The sequence below is a fragment of the Uranotaenia lowii genome, chromosome 1 (assembly GCF_029784155.1).
Source record: "Uranotaenia lowii strain MFRU-FL chromosome 1, ASM2978415v1, whole genome shotgun sequence".
Lineage (NCBI taxonomy): Eukaryota > Metazoa > Arthropoda > Insecta > Diptera > Culicidae > Uranotaenia > Uranotaenia lowii.
Genome location: NC_073691.1, coordinates 18,497,346 through 18,515,952, shown reverse-complemented (window position 1 = coordinate 18,515,952; position 18,607 = coordinate 18,497,346). Strand labels below are relative to the sequence as shown.

Genomic DNA, 18,607 nt, shown 5'->3' with positions numbered 1-18,607 from the left:
CACAATTTGGTTAGTTTTACAATTCGTAGAAGTTACGACTAAGGTAGGCTTGCCAGATACTTTCAGAAAAAAGCGGGACATTTCACGAAAAAAAGCGGGACACAGCCGAAAAAAGCGGGACATTTCAGAAACTCTTAAAAAAAAGCTTAATCATCTAGCCAAACTTATACGTATAATATCAGCCAAAGCTGTTCATAGAAAGTACGCTAAGATTTTGTTTTAACGCGGATTGACTTTGCTCAGTTTTTCTTACACGACTTCTATTTACACGGTGTTTTGCCATACACACCCATATTTTCTGAGAGAAAATATTTTAAGTCGTAGATGTAAACGGCGGATTCAATATTGGGTAAAAAACCGTTGTGTATTTTTTTATGAAAATAAGTTTGTTTGGTAATTTGTTCAAAAATGTAAACTCAAGAAAACTTCCATCTGTATATATTTCGGACAATTGAGTAGGGAAAGGTAGTGTAAAACATAAGGCAATTTAATTTAGATTCCGACAAAGAAAATCTTCTCTATATTCAATACTTGTACGTCTCGGTGGTCGAGTGGTTAGCGTGGTAAGACGGTAATCGCTGGTCCACTGATCGCATGGGTTCGATTCCCATCTCGGTACTGGGTGTTAAATGTTAACCTTAAGTTGTCCACGTCATTTATTCAGTCTGTAAAGCCTAAATCGGCTAAGACGGTGTATGTCTTTTTAAAAAAAAAAAAAAAAAAAATCTAAAATTATTTGGAAGCAACTTAAGCAATATTCTCTTCATACATTGGTTGAATGTGCTTCAAGAACACTTCTGAATCAGAATCTTACTGTAAAGCTTAGAACTTTAGAGTTATTCTGTAATGTCTTATATAAACTATGCTTATTCTGAGGAAATGACGTTTTTGAAAGGTTTTCTGCTCATCACAGAAATCAAATTGAGACCAAAGTTTAATATTCTCAGGGCTAGTCAGTTAACTTTGTAAAAGTTTTCCAAAAAAAAAGCGGGACATTTTGAGGAAAAAGCGGGACAGCGGGACATTCAACGAAAAAGCGGGACATGTCCCGCTTTTGCGGGACGGATGGCAACCCTAGACTAAGGTTACTATTTGGCACTTCAGATCATTTTAACAATTTTGCCAATTTTGAATATTAAGACAACATCGACGATTTTGAAAATTCTGGCATTTATCGGTTTTTTTTTTTTTTTTTTCCTATGTGATGAAAGAAATTAGAGAAACATGAACTATCAAAGAACGAAAGAACATAAGCCGTAAATATCATGAAAATTTCGAAAAAGATACAACGGCTCACCGACAGGACTTGAACCTGCAATCTCCGCTTCGGTACAACGGCGCGTTAGCCAATTCCACCACGGTGAACGTGATGGAACCGGCGAACACGAGCAATCGAGCTCTGCCGATCAACTGCTGGACCTTCTATCGAAACACCATGTATATCCCGCATGTGATCTTTCCCTCTATTGATCTCTCTTGTTTCTCTAACCCCACCCATCGACTCGGGATTTTAGCCGAACGAGCACATGGTCGATTGCTTCGGGTTTTCCGCAACTTACGGTCAGATGAAGAAGCAATCAGTGCCGCTCAAGGTTCCGAGCAGACCAGTTACACAGGGAGGTGTGGCTCTGTTGAAATCAATACTGATGTTATGAAATCGCTTGGTACATCTTTGTACCTGAAAATGATCACATTTTCATATGTGATGAAAGAAATTAGAGAAACATGAACTATCAAAGAACGAAAGAACATAAGCCGTAAATATCATGAAAATTTCGAAAAAGATACAACGGCTCACCGACAGGACTTGAACCTGCAATCTCCGCTTCGGTACAACGGCGCGTTAGCCAATTCCACCACGGTGAACGTGATGGAACCGGCGAACACGAGCAATCGAGCTCTGCCGATCAACTGCTGGACCTTCTATCGAAACACCATGTATATCCCGCATGTGATCTTTCCCTCTATTGATCTCTCTTGTTTCTCTAACCCCACCCATCGACTCGGGATTTTAGCCGAACGAGCACATGGTCGATTGCTTCGGGTTTGCCGCAACTTACGGTCAGATGAATAAGCAATCAGTGCCGCTCAAGGTTCCGAGCAGACCAGTTACACAGGGAGGTGTTGCTCTGTTGAAATCAATACTGATGTTATGAAATCGCTTGGTACATCTTTGTACCTGAAAATGATCACATTTTCATATGTGATGAAAGAAATTAGAGAAACATGAACTATCAAAGAACGAAAGAACATAAGCCGTAAATATCATGAAAATTTCGAAAAAGATACAACGGCTCACCGACAGGACTTGAACCTGCAATCTCCGCTTCGGTACAACGGCGCGTATATGGCGTATATACATGGTGTTTCGATAGAAGGTCCAGCAGTTGATCGGCAGAGCTCGATTGCTCGTGTTCGCCGGTTCCATCACGTTCACCGTGGTGGAATTGGCTAACGCGCCGTTGTACCGAAGCGGAGATTGCAGGTTCAAGTCCTGTCGGTGAGCCGTTGTATCTTTTTCGAAATTTTCATGATATTTACGGCTTATGTTCTTTCGTTCTTTGATAGTTCATGTTTCTCTAATTTCTTTCATCACATATGAAAATGTGATCATTTTCAGGTACAAAGATGTACCAAGCGATTTCATAACATCAGTATTGATTTCAACAGAGCCACACCTCCCTGTGTAACTGGTCTGCTCGGAACCTTGAGCGGCACTGATTGCTTCTTCATCTGACCGTAAGTTGCGGAAAACCCGAAGCAATCGACCATGTGCTCGTTCGGCTAAAATCCCGAGTCGATGGGTGGGGTTAGAGAAACAAGAGAGATCAATAGAGGGAAAGATCACATGCGGGATATACATGGTGTTTCGATAGAAGGTCCAGCAGTTGATCGGCAGAGCTCGATTGCTCGTGTTCGCCGGTTCCATCACGTTCACCGTGGTGGAATTGGCTAACGCGCCGTTGTACCGAAGCGGAGATTGCAGGTTCAAGTCCTGTCGGTGAGCCGTTGTATCTTTTTCGAAATTTTCATGATATTTACGGCTTATGTTCTTTCGTTCTTTGATAGTTCATGTTTCTCTAATTTCTTTCATCACATATGAAAATGTGATCATTTTCAGGTACAAAGATGTACCAAGCGATTTCATAACATCAGTATTGATTTCATTTATCGGTAATTAAGACAGTTTTTGAATTTTCATCAATTTCGACAGTTTTGGCAATTTCGTTAATTTTGATAAATTTGTAAATTTTGATAATTAGACTTTTTTTCAATTTTCGAAAATTTGTTCAATATGGCAAATTTTTGATTGTTTTAAATATTGACAAACTTGAGAATCGATAGGCGAGAGCTGGGAGAATCTAGGAAAGAAATCTAAAATTAAGGTTCATTCAAAAAGAGCCATAGATCTGCCCTCGAAGTGCTCTATTTCATATGTGAGACCAAAATTCACCCCTCATTTGATAATTCAATCACTTAATCATCTCCAATCGGTGAGTTTCCAATCAATTCAATCAGGAAACCTCACTTGGTCACGTTTTATTGATTCCAAGAAAATCTCAGACCAACTCCGCCTGGAAGCTGTTTCGATCGATAGAAGGATGGGACAGAAATAGGTTCTAATGAAACCAAATCGATTTTCACCATCCAAGCGTAGATAGATGGAAGCAGGTTGGGTCGAATGGAAAGTTATCAAACAAATATCGTAAACTAAACAACACCGTCGCCAGGGTTAGATAGGCCCAGATTGGGAGCCGAAACAAAAGGTAAGATCCACTATTCGGATTGGTTCTAGCTTGAATGGGAAATTTCAATAATCATCAACCATGCCTATTGTTATTGTTCGGCGTCGATTGAAAAGTTTTAATTTGTTTCCTGTTCCGGAGACTATTTGGAAAGAAAATCAATATTAAAAGCTATAAATTTTGAGGTTGCTTCCAGGGAATTGAATAAAGCGTTGGAAACAAAAAAAAACTTCCATTGGAAAAATAAGTAAAAAGAGGTTAAAGTTAAATGAAACTGTGATAGTTTTTTGCCTTTTGAACTCAGAGAATAGAAACCATATTTATTCTGTTCCCGTTGAAGATTCCCCCTCCCTAAATCATCTTAATTGAACAGTTCAGCAGCCAACTGGTTGCCAACAACAACTGTCGTCCGAGAGCGCAGAATAATGTGATAAATTCAGTTGGATTGGGAAAATTTTTCGCTCCGGACTCCAGAGTGCGAAAGTGGTGGTGAAGTTCGAGACCGGCAACGAGACCGCATCTCATATTTTCTAATTATGTCAGATCTTAGCAAGAACTTTGACACATTCTCTTTCCCTTTGGGGATTTTTTTTTGCGGAAGTTGGCCCATCTTGATATTGTTGGAACCGGAAGAAGGGAACGACTGGTGCAGAGAGAGGACAAATTTACGATCCTTGTCCAAGCAGCAAGCTTCCGTGCATATAAACAAGCTACCAATGCAGTTGTTTCAGTACTCAGATTGTAGAGGTCCTGTCCAATTTACAAAAGTGAAGAAAAGATTTTGTTCAAAAAAAAAAAAAAAAAAAAAATACTTGAAGATTATTTTGAGCAACTGTGAGGTATTTTTCTTGATATTGTTTCAATTTATTTAAAAAAAAAAGTTTTCAGTTTTAAAATTCCGTTAAATGATTTTTTTTTATTAGTTTCAAAACCTACATATTTGTTCCTCAACCGGGGTTTCCGGTTGGAATGTCGGCCATCGACGGAGAAAAAAAAACAAATAAAAAACGCATGTTTCTCGCTGAATAAATCAACATTCAAATGCTTGTCCCAGGTTTGGTGGCTTTTTTTTCATCTCACTCGTTCTGGGACCAAAGTGAGGGTACATTGTGAGGGGCGATTTTTGAGAGTTGTGGGACCCAAGAAATATTAAAAAAAACTCCTGAAATATCAACAAATCGTTTTGACCAACAAAAGAATGTTAATACGATTTTTTTTAGATCGGTATTCACAGAAACTTTATTTAGAAATAATGTTTTATTTTTCAGATATTTGTTTTTAGAAAAAAAAAATATTGGTCCCTTAGAGGATCTGAGATAAAATAGACTACAATAAATATGTTCGCGGTTGTGTTCTATGTAAGAGAATTTTTTATTATTAGGTATTCAAAACCTTATCTTGCAAAAAACGTTACATTATCTTTTGTCAAAATTCTAAATATCTTAAAAAATTATAAAAAATTTCAAAATTGTAAAATTAACCAAAATGACCAAAATAATCAAGATTATCTAAATAGACAGTTGGATTCAAAATTTAAAGGTGTTTTAAAATAAATAAAACCAACAAAAACCAAAATAATTGAAATTGTCAAAATTGTGAAATCTAACAAGATGGTCAGAATTGTCAAAACGATGAAATTGTGAAAGAAATTAATTGACTCAAATTTTATATCTGAAAAATTGACAAATTTTACATAATTGTCGATATTGTCAAACTTATCAATACTGTCAATTTATCAATTGCCAACATTACCAAAATTGTCGATAATATCGAAAATTTTAAATTGTGATTAAACACAAATTGTTGATATTTTCTAAATTTTTATAATTTCAAATAATTTAAACTGTCAAAGTTGTCAAAACTCTAGATTGTGAATAATGTTGAACAAAAGACCGAGTCGATCTGGGGTCATTTTGAATTTTTCTCGGGGTCTTTAAAGCTTCGTTTTGGTTCAAAGGTCATCCATAATTTTTTGTAGAATTTTCAAGTAACGTAACGGCATAACTTTTTTACCATTGGGTAAAAATCAACCCAATTGTGCACACTTTTTGATTTATGTGTATTGTTCACATGTTGTCAAACTCGAAGTCGTGTTTTTCGATTCAACGAAAATGGAGGTGAGCGAGCCGAGAGAACAAATTCTTTCCAAACACCTGGAATTTCCTGACTTGTTGCACCGGCAGTTGGCAAAAATGTTGGACATTCAACATTTAACCATCTCCAGAGTGTTGAAGCAGTTTACGTTGGACCACGGCAGAGGAGCTGGAAGAAAACCGGGACCGGAGAACAAAAGTCATTTGGCTAAAAAGATAGGCATGTCGCAGAGCTACGTTCAGAATGCAAAGAAGAGAGCTGGACTGCATACATACAAGGTAAAGAACTTCCCAAATCGCGATAAACGGCAACAATCGACGTCTAAAACTCGGGCTCGGAAGCTCTACGAGAAGATGCTGACAAAATATGGCTGCTGTGTGATGGACGACGAAACGTATATAAAAGCCGATTTTAAGCAAATTCCGGGGTCGGAGTTTTTCACCGGCGAGAGCAAGTTTGATGTGGACGACAAATTTAAGAAGAAGAATCGCCTTTTGCCGTTCTTGCAGCTACACGACGAAGCTCCGCTACCAGATTTGGCATCATGCCACTATCCTAAAAGTGTCCTGGAGTGGTATGAGGCCAATTCTGTCCTTTTTGTTCCAAAGGATATGAATCCTCTAAACTGCACCCGGTGGAGCAAGAAGACAGTCAAAGACGAGAAGGAGATGTTAAAAAAATGAAAAAAAAAATAAGAAACTTTTACCGGATGACACTGTAAAGGCTTTGATGAAGGCCATCAAGCGATAATTTTACACTCAAGGCTCCATCGATTAACTTTTTTATTGATTTTTTCAGTAAATATATGTGTAAAACTATCCTAGAATGTTTGATTATAAACATTTTAAGAAAATTGGCATGACATTCTAGGTGTCGCAATAATTTCATGTTCGCCCATGTCAAAATTGATAAAATAGTTCTAATTGTCAAAATATTAAATTGAGGCAAATTATTAAGATCGACAAAATTTTCAATGTTGAAAAATGTTGAAAGTGTCAAAGTAAAGTTAAAAGTATTCTAATCAACAGAATTTTTAAAAATGTACCTACTAAATATTTGAAAAAAAGTGAAATTTAGAAAAAAAAAATCAACGTCATGTCAAACAAATATCAAAACAGATAAAAATGAATAAAACGATAAAAAAAATGACAAATGTGTTATAAAAAGATGGCAAAAATGAAAAAAAAATTGTAAAAATCGATAAAAAAAAGCAGATTGTCAAAAATGATAAAAATTTCTGAAATAATAAATATGACATACATGACTAAAATGACAAAAATGGAAAAAAAATGGAAATAAAAACAGCATTAAAATGACAGTAATTTTAAAAATAACAAATAGCCAAAAATGATGAAATTCACAAAAATGACAATATTGAATGAAAATGCCAAAAATGAAAAAAAAAATCAAAAAAAATGACTAATAAGCTTAAATTGGAAAAATGAAGAAACAACCAAAATGACAGAATCGAGGAAAACTGAAAAAGTGACGGGAATTTTTATGTTAAAAAATGACAAAAAAAAAGATTGAGATTATTTCAAAATGTTTAAAATTGAAAAAAAAAATCAAAAATGTTGGATTTTCATAAACGGTAAAAAAATATTATAATATAAAAAGGTTCAAAATCCGTGGACGCGGGTGGGCGCTCATTTATATCTGCACCTCTATATAAATGAGTTTACCTTGTCGTATGAGAAATTTATATTCTGATAGTAAAATATCACAATGTAACTCTCATAAGTACCAACGGATCACTATATGAGCTTTAGTGAAACGGAAAACAACGGTGCTGGTTCCACGGCTTTAAACCAAGGCCCACCCATAAGCTCAATGGTCCGATCAGCAATGATTGTTTGACCTGTTTATTATTCTACGTGATGAACCTTTTTAATGATATTTTATATTTCAGGACAATATAAGATTCTATTCCTACAGAGACGGATTTGTAAAACATTCACCAAGAAGTCCAAGCACTTGTAACGTGAAAGTGTAGGTAAACCGGTATCAAAGTTGTACCTCTCAAGTAAGTTATTTTGTTTTTCTTGCTCTCCATCAAGATCGGCTTCATTCAATTAAAAGGCCCAGGTTATATACAGATTATTGATTTTTTTCTGCTAATGATGTTATTCGTTTCAGATACACACTATTACACATCGTAACGAAAATACTCAGCCCACAGTGGCTATTATTTGTCTGTTACATTACACATCACAGCGTTACACATCGTAACAACAAAACTCAGCCCACAGTGGCTATTATTGTTTGTTAAATTACACAACACAGCATTACACATCGTAACGACAAACCTCAGCCCTCAGTGGCTATTATTTGTCTGTTACATTACACATCACATCATTAGACATCGTAACAACAAACCTCAGTCCACAGTGGCTATTATTTGTCTGTTACATTACACAACACAGTATAACACATTGTGACAACAAAACTCAGCCCACAGTGGCTATTATTTGTCTGTTACATTACACAACACAGCATTGCACATCGTAACAACAAACCTCAGCCCACAGTGGCTATTATTTGTCTGTTACATCACACACCACAGCATTAGACATCGTAACAACAAACCGCAGCCTACAGTGGCTATTATTTGTCTGTTACATTACACATCACATCATTAGACATCGTAACAACAAAACTCAGCCCACAGTGGCTATTATTTGTCTGTTACATTACACAACACAGTATAATACATTGTGACAACAAAACTCAGCCCACAGTGGCTATTATTTGTCTGTTACATTACACAACACAGCATTGCACATCGTAACAACAAACCTCAGCCCACAGTGGCTATTTTTTGTCTGTTACATCACACACCACAGCATTAGACATCGTAACAACAAACCTCAGCCCACAGTGGCTATTATTTGTCTGTTACATTACACATCACATCATTAGACATCGTAACAACAAAACTCAGCCCACAGTGGCTATTATTTGTCTGTTACATCACACACCACAGCATTAGACATCGTAACAACAAACCGCAGCCTACAGTGGCTATTATTTGTCTGTTACATTACACAACACAGCATTAGACATCGTAACAACAAACCTCAGCCCACAGTGGCTATTATGTGTCTGTTACATTACACAACACAGTATAACACATTGGAACAACAAAACTCAGCCCACAGTGGATATTATTTGTCTGTTACATTACGCAACACAGTATAACACATTGTGACAACAAAACTCAGCCCACAGTGGCTTTTATCTGTCGGTTACATTACACAACACAGTATAACATATTGTAACAACAAAACTCAGCCCACAGTGGCTATTATTTGTCTGTTACATCACACACCACAGCATTAGACATCGTAACAACAAACCTCAGCCCACAGTGGCTATTATTTGTCTGTTACATTACGCAACACAGTATAACACATTGTAACAACAAAACTCAGCCCACAGTGGCTTTTATTTGTCGGTTACATTACACAACACAGTATAACACATTGTAACAATAAAACTCAGCCCACAGTGGCTATTATTTGTCTGTTACATTACACAACACAGTATAACACATTGTAACAACAAAACTCAGCCCACAGTGGCTATTATTTGTCTGTTACATTACACAACACAGTATAACACATTGTAACAACGAAACTCAGCCCACAGTGGCTATTATTTGTCTGTTACATTACACAACACAGTATAACACATTGTAACAACAAAACTCAACCCACAGTGGCTATTATTTGTATGTTACATTACACACTCAGAAATAAATAAAATATCAAACAATTATTTTTTAGGTATTTTCACATCTTTTCCTCTTTACGCACAAGGATATTTCTCATGGTGTAATTACTGGGATATTTCTCACTGAGAAATATTTCTGCGATTAAAATTTATGCATTGAGAAATGGACACCAGTGACATCTGGTGGTCGTAAAAAATAATTCAACGGCGGCTATATGAAAAGTTATTGCAGCAAAATGGAAAAATTTCGGACCAAATAAAAATAGAGGAATGAAAAGTTTTAAAGTTTTCTTTATTTTAAGGTTAAAATAAAAACAACACAAAAACAAAATTTAAACTTAAAAAAAAATAAACAGAATCCAATCCACTATCATTCCGGGCAATGGACTCCTTGTGTGGGATTAGTTGTATGTACCCTTCGGCCGTTTGTCCTGAGTTTAAAAAAATCCGAGCTGCTCGAGCAGAATGGCCAACACACCGGAACTGCTGCAGCATCATTTCCAGACAATTCGATCTGTGAATGAATGGAATAAATCAATTTTATAAGTTTTATGAGCACCGGATGATAGTGGTACTTACGTTTTCATTCTCGAGCATGGTTCTGCTTGATTAAATAGGTCTTGGAAACATCATTTGTGCCACCATTAGTATCGGAGATGGTGATAAATTTTTCGAGTAACTGCAACAAACATCAACCGCCAAAAAAGAAAAAAAAATAGTGACAGCTTGAAATGTTTCGGATCTAAATTTTATGCACTGGATGATTTCTCATGGAGAAATATTTCCAATGCATAAAAAATAATATCGCGATTCTTATTTTTTAGTGACTGAACTTATTATTCACCTAGAAATTACAGGATAAATAAATAAAAATAAATTTGATATTTTTTTCATTTCTGAGTGCACAGCACAGCACTTCACATCACAAAAGCAATGAAATGTAAAACCCTTTTGCTCGTAATACAGCTCCCTGACCTTCTAACCTATCAGGGAGCAACCAGTGTTCAATTGAGTGCCAGTGCTTAGTCTCTCTGGTGTATTACGGTCTCGTCCAACTCCTTCCCAATTCATGTACCTAGCTTTCCCCCGCGGTAAGAAGTTTTAGCCTCAAAAGGGCTCTGTGATTTCTCACAAGCTGCCGCATAAAAAAAAAAAATAATAATAATATAAAAAGGTTCAAAATCTCAAAAATTTGAGCTGACTCACTATTATGAAATTTTCAATGTTGTCTCTCAATGTCCAACTCCCGATTCTCGCTTAGACAATCGTCTTTCTGCTGTCGACTTTCGGTTTTAAACTACATACTTCTACACTGATTTTGCAAGTTTTAAATTCGATTATCGATTTGTTTGAAACACAACTCTTTAACAATACTAGAATATGGAAAATTCGGAACGATGGCAGCGATTGTAAATTTTATTTTATTTCCGCTTGGAATTAAAACTGCATTTTTGCTGCATTTTTTTTTCTTTTACATGCTTTGCTTTATCTCAAACAACAATCGATAAATTAGAATTTAAACACCGGAGAGGATTTTCTCCAGAAAGAGGCCCAACCAAGTGAGAAAGGATAGAATAGAAAAAAAAAGAAATACCCCGATCAACCGGTTCCCGTGTGCTAGATTTCGGGGCTCCCTCGAGGAAGCACAATGTGTCAGACTTCCGGTAGTCCGTTTTCGCCGTTTGCAATTTATTAAGCTACCCAAGCGCTGGCTTTCCAGAGCGCACCAAACAGTCAAATTGCATTCCCCAAGAATATCCGGAAGCAAAAATGTCCTCGTCGGCTTCGTCCGGACCAAACAAATTTTCATACCCTCCAGGCTACGGGACTTTTCCAGCAGCAGAAAAGTTTTGCACCCCCCTTTCCCTTTTCGATTAAAAAAACCTAAGATTTTTTTCCATTCTACCGAGAAAGTATCTTACGGCTTCGATTACAGCCGAGAAAAAAAGCGCACTCACAATACGGTTACAATCGAAAGAAGAAAAAAAATCCTTCTTCAAAAGAAAAGGAAGAAAAACGACGACGCAGCTTCGGCAGCCACCCGAAATTGGCCAGCTGCCAGATTCGATGAGCTGCTATGGGCAGAAAGTCACTTTTGGGGGAAATCTACTTAGTCCTGCTAGGAATATCGAGATCGAGTGCGACCAACGGACCGGTTCAAGCTGCTTCTCGAAAGACTTTTGTACTACCGAGAGGAAATATACGAGCGGAAGTGATTCAGCTAGCAGGGGGTTAGAAGTTTTCTGATTTTCATGTGAAAAGATTAAAAAAAGGCATCTATCATCTTCTAGAAGTGTTGGCAACGTTAGAGACCTTCGACTTTCAAAGAATTTAGGTCATCTGAGACTTTTGGCCATCAAAGACATTGAATTGGTGGTCAGAAACCTTAGATCGTCAGAGACTTTAGGTTGTCATAGACCTTAGGTCGTCAGAGACCTTAGGTCGTCAGAGACCTTAGGTCGTCGGAGACCTTAGGTCGCCAGAGCCCTTAAGTTGTCAGAGACCTTAGGTCGTCAGAGACCTTAGGTCTTCAGAGACCTTAGGTCTTCAGAGACCTTAGGTCTTCAGAGTCCTTAGGTCTTCAGAGAACTTAGGTCTTCAGAGAACTTAGGTCTTCAGAGAACTTAGGTCTTCAGAGACCTTAGGTCGTCAGAGACCTTGGGTCGTCAGAGAACTTAGGTCTTCAGAGACCTTTGGTCGTCAGAGACCTTTGGTCGTCAGAGACCTTTGGTCTTCAGATACCTTAAGTAATCAGAGATCTTAGGTCATCAGAGACCTTAGGTCATCAGAGACCTTCAGTCTTCAGAGACCTTAGGTCGTCAGAGACCTTCGGTCGTCAGAGACCTTCGGTCGTCAGAGACCTTCGGTCTTCAGAGACCTTCGGTCGTCAGAGACCTTCAGTCGTCAGAGACCTTCGGTCGTCAGAGACCTTCAGTCTTCAGAGACCTTCGGTCGTCAGAGACCTTCGGTCGTCAGAGACCTTCAGTCTTCAGAGACCTTCGGTCGTCAGAGACCTTCAGTCTTCAGAGACCTTAGGTCGTCAGAGACCTTAGGTCGTCAGAGACCTTCGGTCTTCAGAGACCTTACGTCTTCAGAGACCTTCGGTCGTCAGAGACCTTAGGTCGTCTAAAACCTTCGGTCGTCAAAAACCTTCGGTCGTCATAAACGGTCGTCAGAAACCTTCGGTTGTCAGAGACCTTCGGTCGTCAGAGATCTTCTGTCGTCAGAGACCTTAGGTCGTCAGAGACCTTAGGTCGTCAGAGACCTTAGGTCGTCAGAGACCTTAGGTCGTCAGAGTCCTTAGGTCGTCAGAGACCTTAGGTCTTCAGAGAACTTCGGTCTTCAGAAACCTTAGTTCGTCAGAGACGTTGGGTCGTCAGAGACCTTATATCGTCAGAGTCCTTAGGTCGTCAAAGACCTTCGGTCGTCAGAAACCTTAGGTAGTCAGAGACCTTAAGTCGTCAGAGACCTTAGGTCGTCAGAAACCTTTGGTCGTCAGAGACCTTAGGTCGTCAGAGACCTTCCCTTTTTTGGTTATCAAAGTTATTTGGTCGCCAGAGACCTTTAGTCGTTTGAGATCTATGATCTTCAGAGACCTTTGGCCATCAGAGACCTTTGGTCGTCAGAGACCTTTTCTGATCAGAGACTTTAGGTCGTCAGAAACATCACATCATCTCGAGTCGCCAAAGACCATTGATTATCAGAGATTGTAGATCGTCAAAGACCTTCAATCATCAGAGGATGTATGTAGATGTCATAAACCTTTGGTGTCAGAGACTACACCTCCTCAAGAAAGGTATAGATCAACAACACTACTTAATTCCAGTTTTTCTCATCAAATTTTGAAAAAAGTACTTCTTATACCATCATTTATAAAAAGCAAAGGGTGAACGATTGCCGTGGGGTAAGAATTATGCCCCAGCATCATTCCAACGCATCATTGAAAACGAACCATTTCGTTTGTTCAAAATGTTTGCAATACTTTTCACTTGAAGTTCACAACAACCCAGCTTCCCAAATTTCACTGCACCAGCAGCAGTCGAATTTATGTTCGGAAACCAAACTCCATTTCACAATGTTGTTGATTCTTCTGGAAGAAAAAAAAAAGTTCTTCCACTTCCACCTCGATCGGATTTGTTTTCTTTCCCCTCGCTCGACATTCTTTTCCTCGAAAAGGGTTGACTCTTTTACTGCAACGACGAACGTTGCTGCTGTCCGTAGCTTTGTGTTTGCGATTGCTGGCCAGCTAGCTAGCTGGCTGGCTGATGGTGCATATTTTCTACATCCCCGAGCAAAAGTTCAATTATTTTCTGCTGTTTTCGAGGCTAAGCAGATTTCCATCGCTCTCGGTCCCAGGAATTATACTATTCCGAAGTTTACGACTGCGACTACAAATTCAGAGGGTATTGTGAGAGGTTTGAGAAAGTGGAAGGTGCAGCTCAGCTGAGCTTTGCGGTGTTGTAATTTTGCCATTTTTACCGACGTCGGAACTTAGCAATAGTAGTTGAACTGGACCCTCCTGCGAAAGAACTTCCGCAAGCACACGTACATATATTGTCCCGAGTTGACAGGTTTTGCGAAAATATTTACCCCCACCATCGACGCCATTATTGTAGGGTTTCGACATGTTCTATGTACCACCACCGACCCAGTAAATTCTACAATAGCTCTTCCGGTGAGCGTTATGGATTTCGAATTCGGGAGGGGTTTGGTTCGTTTCGGCTCTTATCTGCCGGTTAACGGTTGGATGCATTTTTAAAGCGGTTAAGCAGTTTCCGCAGATTGTGCAGAACCAGGCGGACGAGCGAGGTTAATCTGATGCAGATGGGGGTACCACTCGTTTTTTTGGTATTTGCTTCGGTACATCAGAGTGGAGTCCCCATCGATTTGGTTGTCTTGCAAATTCTTCTAAGATTTATGTACCGGTAGCTACGAAACAAAGGCGAAAACGATTTGTTATCTGTTGCTTTAAAATAAAACAAACCAAAAATGATCGCTATGCATAATTTATATTTTCTCCGTTATCCATTAAATACAGACTGAAGAGAAACTAAATCGTTTTTGAGGATTTTTAGGCATTTTTTTCGTAGGTATGACAATATTTTTTGGAAAAATAATTGTTTTCAAAAATTATTCATGAACAGAAACGTTAAGAATAACATTGGATGAAAATGATTGCCTCAGTTGAGTTTTACGGAACAGAAAATTTCATTTTGAGGCAGTTTCCATTGTAGTGATGAGCTGAAGAATGAAAAGATAAAAAAATAAAGTTCTAGAAATAAATATAACATATATGTGGCACCACTGCAAGAGAAGTCAGTCATCGGTCTAATCTTGTGAGTGACAGATATGTTTAGGAGAATGAGCAGAGATTTGCAAGACTGATGCTCAAATGGTTTGGAAATGGTTTCGGCTCCGATAAACAAGACGGAGAAACTGTAAAAGTGCAGACTGCTAAGGCTGCTGCTATGTGTTCCTCCGGTGAATAAGACGATGGCCTTCCTGCTTTGAATTGGCTCTCCGATAGAAAAGACGGATTGACTTGGAAAGCGCAATTTTTCAAGGCTGCAGCTGCTGTTTTTTTTTGTTTCTGAATCAGCCTTCCGGTGAAAAGGACTCGGGGAGCGCAGATGCCGATGCTTAGTATTTATTTTTGGATCGGTCTTCCGGTGGAATATAACAGTTTTTTAAGTCAAATCTAGTTTTGAATTTGTCTTGGTACATTTCGTACCTGAAAATTCGAGTTTTTCAAGGCTGATTGTTGATGGTTTCGGCTCCGGTGATCGAGACGGAGAAGCATGAAGAGCGCAGATTTTAAAAGCTGCTACTATCCTACGAAGAAATAAAAATTAGTCTACATAAATAGATAAAATATTGCCGTGAGATCTTTGAAAAAAAAAAAAAAAAAAACAAAATAAAGTAGACGACAAATAAACGAACTGCAACCGGAAAGTCGACAAAAGAAGACGGAAAATCGACGGGAGGTCGGCGAGAGGTTGATGAAAATAAAAATCAACATCGACAGAAAATAGTTCAGTTGAATGAACATCGTCGTCCTAGTTTTAGCCAACTAGGTCTACACCAGATCGATGAAAGGTCAATTGAGGGTTCCCGGAAAGTCGACATAAAGCTGAAAGAAGATCGTAAGGTCTTCAAGTCGATTAGTGTTGATAGTCTTTCCGGATAGTGGACTAAAATTTGACGAAAAATTAACGGAATGTTGACCAATTTGCTTGAAAAGTCGTTAGAGGCTACGGAAGTTTGACAGAAAGTTGAAGAAACATCGATGTATGTTGTTTGGGGAACGTTCGTTGAAATAAAATCGACTGGGGAAAAGTGATCAGAAGCCAATGGAAGGTCGCCCGAAAGGCAAGGAAAAGTTTGTGAACGTAAAAACCATCGAAGTCAATTTAGCGATGGGGGAAAAATCAGAGAAAAGTCGACAAACAGACTGTCGACTTGGTGAAACTGAAGAAATTTGTCAAAAACCATCCGAAGGTCTCGAAAAATCGGTAGAACGTCAACGAAAATTCAACTGAAAGTCGATTAAAGGTTAAAAAATTTATATTTTATTTTTGGCTATTTTCGGTCTTGAACGAAAACAAATTTTTTTTTTGAAATGTCCGACGTTTCGACCATTTTTGGTGGTCTTTCTCAAGGTTGCCGGTTGACAATATCCTTGAAAAAGACCACCAAAAATGGTCGAAACGTCAGGCATTACCATAAGAAAGTTGTTTGCTTGAAATACAAGACCGAAAATTGCCAAAAATAGAATATTAAAGATTATAAGCGGTCGTTAACATAAAAATAACCTTAGGGTCAGAAAATGATTGCTGGTCTGAAGAATACTGTATTTTAAAGCCAACAAAAAATCGACAGACCGTCGATGAAATGTCGACCGAAGGTCACAGAAAAAATCATAGGAAATAATGTAAATAAGATAAAAGGGAGACAGCGAAAGATGATTTGTTTCAATTTTAAAATTCTGAAAATTTTTAAATTTAAAAAAAAATTGACAATTTTGACAATTTTGACAATTTTGACAATTTTGACAATTTCAACAATTTTGACAATCTTGACAAATTTGACAATTTTGACAATTTTGACAATTTTGACAATTTTGACAATTTTGATAACTTTGACAATTTTGACCTCGTCAAAAATTTTGACAATTGTGACAATTTGATAATCCTGAAAATTTTGACAATTTTAACAATTTTGACAATTTTGAAAGTTATGACAATTTCAACAATTTTTAAAATTTTGACAATATTGACCATTTTGACAATTTCGATAATTTTAACAATTTCACAGTTTTGAAATTTTTAACAATTGGACAATTTTCATAATTTTGACAATTTTAACAATTTTAAAAGTTTTAAGTATAAACAATTGTGACAATTTGACAATTTGAAAATTTTTACAATATTGACAATTTTGACAATTTCATAAATTTTGACAATTTTAACAATTTTGATAATTTTCGCAATATTGATTATTTTTAGAATTTTGATAATTTTGACAATTTTGACAATTTTGACAATTTTGACAATTTTGACAATTTTGAATATTTTGGCAAATTTGACAATTTTGACAATTTTGACAATTTTGACTATTTTGACAATTTTGACAATTTTGACAATTTTGACAATTTTGACAATTTTGACAATTTTGACAATTTTGACAATTTTGATAATTTTGACAATTTTGAAAATTTTGACAATCTTGACGATTTTGACAATTTTGACAATTTTGACAATTTTGACAATTTTGGCAATTTTGACAATTTTGACAATTTTGACAATTTTGACAATTTTGACAATTTTGACAATTTCAAAAATGTTGCTAATATTGATTATTTTGAAAATTTTGACAATTTTGATAATTTTGACAATTCTGACAATTTTGACAATTTAGGCACTTTCGATAATTTGGACAATTTTAACAATTTTGACAATTTTGAGAGTTTTGGCAAATTCGACAATTTGACAATTTTGACAGTTTTGACAATTTTGACATTTTCAACACTTTTGACTATTTTGACAATTTTGACAATCTTGACGATTTTGACAATTTTGACAATTTTGGCAATTTTGACAATTTTGACTATTTTGACATTTTTGACAATTTTGACAATTTGTACTATTTTGACAATTTTGACAATTTTGACAATTTTGACAATTTTGATAATTTTGACAATTTTGACAATTTTGGCAATTTTGACTATTTTGACAATTTTGACAATTTTGACAATTTTGACAATTTTGACAATTTTGACAATTTTGACAATTTTTACAATTTTGACAATTTTGATAATTTTGACAATTTTGACAATTTTGACAATTTTGACAATATTGACAATTTTGACAATTTTGACAATTTTGACAATTTTGACCATTTCGATAATTTTGACAATTTGGATAATTTTGAAAATTTTGACAATTTCGATAATTTTGACAATTTTGACAATTTTGACAATTTTGACAATTTTGAGAATTTTGACAATTTTTACAATTTTGACAATCTTGAAAGTTTTGACTTTTCTAAAAATTTTGGACAATTTCAACAGTTTTGAAAATTTTCACAATACTGGTAATTTTGACAATTTTGACTATTGTGACAATTTTTAAAATTCTGACAATTTTGGTGTATGTCACAATTTTTGCAATTTTGACAATTTGATATTTTTGACAATTTTTACAATTTCGATATTTTTTATATTTTTAATTTTCGAAAAATTGTGACAACATTTTAAAAGAAGATGAATAAAAGTCGGCAAAGTTACAAAGAATGGAAAATTTAAAAAAAATCAAGAGATTGGGAGCTGCACGAAAAATCTTTGGGGCGATCAAGGAAGAAAAATTCAACCAAAAATTTTACAAAAACTCGACGGAAGCGGAAACAATGAGCGGAAAGTTGATATCAAAAAGTCGACTGAATGTCTCAAACTCATCGGCAGGTTGATAAAAAGGCAACGGAAAAAGGAAAGTCTAAAAAAAAGTTCCGAATGTGCTTTTGGTGACGGAAAAAACGTG

General features: G+C 36.6%; 1 protein-coding gene and 1 long non-coding RNA gene across 2 annotated transcripts in view; both read right to left on the bottom strand.

The window, feature by feature from the left end:
* LOC129751952 (neuronal acetylcholine receptor subunit alpha-7) overlaps positions 1-18,607 on the bottom strand; it is a 658,912-nt gene that overhangs the window by 49,579 nt on the left and 590,726 nt on the right. The gene's annotated exons all lie outside the window — the stretch shown is intronic.
* LOC129751972 (uncharacterized) lies at positions 9,844-10,274 on the bottom strand. The gene is made up of 2 exons (XR_008738838.1): positions 10,152-10,274; positions 9,844-10,086 (listed from the first exon to the last, which is right to left on the bottom strand). It is a non-coding gene; the product is annotated as an uncharacterized LOC129751972 (long non-coding RNA).